At 44.3% G+C, this 5786-nt stretch overlaps 1 pseudogene; it reads right to left on the reverse strand.

The window, feature by feature from the left end:
* Nucleotides 1-4392: 4392 nt before the first annotated feature.
* Nucleotides 4393-5436, reverse strand: LOC105480582 (uncharacterized; annotated as a pseudogene).
* Nucleotides 5437-5786: the final 350 nt, after the last annotated feature.

A 5786-nucleotide genomic window follows, 5' to 3' on the forward strand; every position in this document is an offset into this window, starting at 1 on the left:
TGATTAAGAGGATAAGAGTAAGGCTGGTGAGAAAGATTAGAGGAATAAGAGAAATTTAATCTGGAGAAATAAATCCTAGGGGCGATATTAATGGCATTCTACTGATGTCTTCATGAAAATCAATGGAAATATTTTTAAAAACAGGAGCCAGTCTACTAGTCTTATTACACGATAGAAAAGGAATGACTTGACTATAATTTATTTAATTAGTTTAGCAAATACATAGTATATAGCCACCATAGCCAGACTACAGAGTGAACAAGACAGGTAGGGACCTTCCTCTGGCAGAACTTACATTTTGGTGGCAGGAGTGGAAGAAGGAGGGAACAGACGTACACAAGATAAATGAGGAAAGGTTATTCAAATGGGATCATTCCAGTCAGTGATATGTGCTGTGACAACACCAGGGCAGGAAGACGGGCAAGCCAGTAACTGTAGGAGGGCTTCTCCCAGAAGGAGGGCTTCTCCCAGAAGGGGGCCTTTGAATGGAGACCTTAAAGCCATGTGAAGCTCTGGGGGCAGAGGGACCTTGAAGTAGGAACAAGTTTGGCAAATACAAGAAATAGAAAGCAGAAGGATGAGGCTGGGTGGTAATCTGGTGGGAGATCAAGCCAGAGCCTCACCATGAAGGGCCATAGAAAGCCACCAGGCAGAGTAGCTCTCCAGCTCTGGGGGCAGGGAGAATCCACTGATGGGCTGTAGGAGATCAGAGGGAGAGGTGTCTGTGTGACAGATGCTGTGGCAGCATGGATGGGGGTGCCTGGGCCTTTGGATCTGTCTTGTGTCATTAGCACAGTGGGGAAATCGAGGTGGATTAGATGTTGGGGTGGGCAGAGGTAAGAGTAAAAACACTCAAGGATGACCATCAGGTTTTTGAAAAGAAGAATCAACTATTTTGTTGTCATTTTACTAGAGAAGGTTTTAAGAATACCTTCCTTGAGGGTTATTAAGCTGATACTCCCAAGCCGTCAATTTATGTGACATTTGGGTCCCTGCATGTTTTCTTAGGGAGAGGATCCAACCTCTCTTCTGTTTCTTGGAAGGGAAAACTTCCCCCACACCACCTCCCAGCAACAGAAAGGTTGAGTTTGACCTAGACCAAACTCTCCCCACTCCACCTCATTTTGCAAGAGTGGAAATTGAGGCTGTGACAGTAGGTTGCAGAAAGTCACACCACATCTTGTTCTTGGCAGAGTCCTAGGTCTCCTGACTCCCCAGCCAGGGCTGTCTCTGCTGTATGAGCTGTCTCACGGTGCAGGGAGGCAGAGCGTTGAACAGACATTGATTCCATCCCTCCTAGCCTGGATGAAAACAAGGACTCTTTCTATTTAGAGGTCAGTTCTCTGAGTTAGTGGCCTCAGCTCTCAGTGCCTTGTCTGCCTAATAGAAATTTAAGCAGGTCTGTTACTAAGAAAGGTCCCCAGTATTTGAGTGCTTATGAAATGCAAGTAAGATCCAGGTGTGACTGGAACTGAAATGAGGCAGGAGTGAGGTATGTGTGCTGATCTATTTTGGGGTGCAAATCATCAAGGTTTAGGGCCCGTGGGAGGGTGGCGAGCTCCTCCAGGAAGTGTTCCCTTAACTGTTTTCTCAGTAAGCCCTGAATTATAGCCTATCAGACAGGATCCTGAACAGAAATCTCTGTCATCCCGTAATACCACGACGTACCTTTTAAAAGCAGGAGTCAGTCGTAGAGTAACTAACCCAAAGTGGAATGAATATGTTTCTTTCTCAGTTTTCACTTTCCACACTTCAGGCACACTTTTGTGGTTCGGTCTCTGAAGGCCAGCAAAAGGAAACAGAAGGAAATAAAGGCACGCCTTTTAAAAAGCTGGTATTATGAAGAGGAAACCATAATGTTCCCAAAAGTGTGGATAGACACAACGCAGACCTCCTCTAAGAAACATCCAAACGAAATTTAAGAAACTTTATAATGACCTTTTGTGTAGCCTGGCAAGCAAATGCAAAATATGATGAATGTGTTACGATTATAATGCCCCCTGCCCAGAAGCTTAATTCAATGTGGAGGGAATTCAGTGTCTGTGGCCATGTTCCTTGAGGAATCACTGAATGCCTCAAGACCTGAGGTCAATTTTTGTGATATAGCATACTTTTAGACAAAGCTAAACTGATAGAATTCCCAAGACAGAGAAATGCCTTCTCAACCAAACTTACTTTTCAGATGTACTTTTCTGGGGTTGAAGCAGGTGGTTTGTCTCAAAGAGGCCTCTGTTTAAAGGAATGTTTGATCTTTGGGAAATGCTATCACTGGCAGCCTTGAATCACATTATCAAGTTGGTTGGCTGATTGAGAGCTTGGCAAAGATCAGAGGGAATGAGCCATGCAACAAAGTTAAGTTTTGATGAGTTAAGGAAGGGAAGGACCATCCTGAGTTTGGGGAGCTGTCTAGGGTGGGGGAGCCTCTGCTGTGCACAGCCCTGGGGTGGCTATTGGTGTTGGAAACAAAGCTAGTCTCCTGGTCTGGTCCTACTGAGACTGGTCAAGGCCTTGACTTTGCAAACAGCTTGGTTTCCTTAGAAAGGACCTGGAAACATGGAGTCAGACAGTTTGTTTAATGCTTTAGTCATGGTGTGCACTTTTGACCTGAGGAGTGAGAGTCAGGGTCTGTTCAAACGGCGAGTTGAGGTCTCCTGCTAGATGGTAGTCTACCAGGCACAGGCTCGCAAAGGATCTAGAATTTGGTCACCTCCAAGAATGGAGCCACTTCCTCCTACGAAGAAGTGATTATTCTTGTTTAAGACCTGGAGAGAAGCTAGTATATCTCCATTTTCAGCTTAGCTAGCCAAGTTCTAGCAGGAACCGTGATAATTGAATCAGCAAAGTACATTCTGGGAGTAAAATGTTTACTATACAAAGGTTAATTCACCTCTACAAAGAGATACTTCCTCACCCTCAGAGCTTCTACAGATTTCTGTGGAAGTATTTTTGGGTTTAGTGCCCTGACGATAAAAAAGTTGGGAAAAAGATATTATACTCTTGGGCCCAAGAGTAACTATCAGTCACTCCTGGAAAATGCTAGGAATCACTGGTGTTACCGTAGGAAATAAGAAGAAGAGGGTACGAATTGAATGCTTGTGGAATATTGTGGTTGAGCAGATGAGTAAATTGAGGCTCAGAGAGCTTAACTCTTTGTTCAGTCTAGAAGGAGATAGAACTAGGATTTGAATTCAGGGCTATCTGGCTATAAAACCCACCACATTTCTACTATCTCATTCTTGATAAGAGCAAGATTCTGTAAGTTGGTAGTTGGAAGGCGTTTCTGGCATCTGCAGAGAGGGAATGCCTCTTTATTCCTTTTTGAGACATTTAGTTAAATCCATGTGCTTTACATCAGTGTCTAGTGATCTGGGAAAGGCCCTTTTTTTCTTACTTTTCCATCTGTTCAATTAGAGAGTGGAACCAGATCACCTCTCAGGACGCTGCTGTCCCTGACTCAATGTTTGACCAGAGTAGAGCCAGTGGGCAGTTCTGGCTGTGTATTTGAAATGGATTGTGTTTGCCTTTGTATCAAAGATAAGCCAGGTGGCCACAAATCTGTTTCCTCTTCCTAGGCACGTGGCTAAATTGTATTTCCCAGCCCCCTTGCATCTGTGTGGGCCATGTGACTAAGTTCTCACCAGTGAATGCAAGGGCAGACTGCTGGGTCATTTCAAGGCCAAGGCAGCTGAGAGCAGTTATGCTTCATCCAGTTCACTTTGCCCTTTTGACAACAACCTTGGAGACTATGTGATGTGGGTAGCAGCATGCCCAAGATGGAAGAGGCTTGGTTTCCTGAGTCAGTGCTGGTGGAGAGCTGCCAAGGGAGCTGCCCAACCAGAACATCTCTGCATTTGACTTTGCACGAGTGAAAAATACAACTGATTGTTGAGCCACGCCATGGATATGTGGGATTGCTTGTTATGGCAGCTAATGTTAAGGGCCCTAATACAGGCATCCAGTGTCCATTCCCTCATTCCCTTTTCTGAAAGAAACAGCGTCATTTTCAGTCCATCTGCTCCAGAGGATTTACAGTCGTCTCTCAGTATCCATAGGGGATTTGTTCCAGGACCCCCACAAATGCCAAAATCCGTGGGTGCTCAAGTCCCTGATATAACCTGGTGTAGTATTTGCACATAACCTACGCACATCCTCCCATATACTTTAAATCATTTCTAGATTATTTATAATACCTAACACAATGCCTACACATCACTTCATGTGTGTGGATTCATCCTAGTACTTGTTGCGCGGCAAATTCAAGTTTGCTTTCCAAACCTTTGTGGAATATATATATTTTTTTATACTGTATGAAGTTTATTGATATGTTACTCTTGGTGGCAGACTCCTCCCTGAACGTTTGTTGACCCAAACAGTGTCATTTCCGGATGAGTTTTAAGTTTCTGCTTTGTGAACTTTGTGAGCAGGAGTCACATTTATCTCTCAAGCAATACTATAACTTCCAAAGGGAGCACATTTGTCACCAGATCCTGAACTTTTTAAAGCTACACCTTCTACTGAGAGAGCAACAGAAAGAAAACAAGGCTCTCTGGCCTGGGGACATCTTCTCCACTTGTAGCAAGACGAGCATTCTGGGGACTTAAGCTATGTTTCCGGAATTTCTTATCTGCAGGAACAGCAATGGGCACTTGTGCTGCAGCATAACTCTTCAAGACTTCTGACTTTGAAACCACAGCATGTCCAGGAAGAGGTTTCCATTCCTGTGCTTTCTGAGCATTTGAACCTACTAAGATAAAAGGTGGGGCACTCATCTTACTGTCTTCAATCATCTTGTAAGTTGGAGAAGTGACTTTTGTTGGATGCTGCAGAAGTTGTGGATCCTCAGGATTAGATAGACAGAGAGTTGCTTGGGGAAAAGGCCCAGGTGCAGGTGGCAGTGATGGGTGACTTTGTTGATTCTTATCAGTTAGACAATAAGGGGTCCACATGTTAGAATATGGTGGTGGTTGTCCTGCTTCACTTGCTGCCATTGCTAATATCTGAGAAGCAAACTGAGCTGTGTCAGCTGGGACATAGGCAAACTCTGGTGAAACAGCTATTGGAGATGGTTATGAGGATGGGGTAGTAGTCTTAGGGGTGGCTGGTTTGGAAGAAGGAACACAAACTGCTTCAGTTTGCTCAGTGCCTAGCTCAGCATAAATTGATGGAAACTGGGTGGTTTTGTCACTATATCCTCTTCAGGTTACATTGTCCTTGTCTTTGTCTGTAGATTTTTCTATCTGTGTGGGTACTTTAGATTCCGTTCCCTCTGACCACTTCATCCAGAGAAGTATTCCCTTCTCTACACCTAATAAGTTCTTTAAAATAAACTGCTGCAAACTGGGTCATGTTTGATGGGTTGGTTTTGAGAATGGCTCTGCTAATTTCCCTGAGCAGAGTCTTGAGGTCACAGGGTACGGCAAGTCTGGGCTTTGAAGAAATTATTTTGGCATGAAGAAATTATTTTGGCAGCATGTCTGTAACTCAGCTTCTTTCCAGCTGTGCTCTTAAGAACTTCCTTGTTGCCCCCTTGCTGGAATATTTTTTAAACAAATATTTTAGATCTGCGGTTGATTGAATCCATGTATACAGAACCGCAGATATGGAGGGCTGACTGTGTGAATACTATGAGCCTGGTCAGTCAGAGCATTGCATGTCCCCCACCCTTAGCCACAGAGACTGGCTTAGCAATGGGCATTAGAGCCAAGCAGAGCCTTTGGGGAAGGCTCTGTTCTACTGGCTTTGAAGCTGTGAAGAGAATGCAGCTGCTGAGCACCACCACATGAAGA

This window comes from Macaca nemestrina, chromosome 2 (genome assembly GCF_043159975.1).
Source record: "Macaca nemestrina isolate mMacNem1 chromosome 2, mMacNem.hap1, whole genome shotgun sequence".
Lineage (NCBI taxonomy): Eukaryota > Metazoa > Chordata > Mammalia > Primates > Cercopithecidae > Macaca > Macaca nemestrina.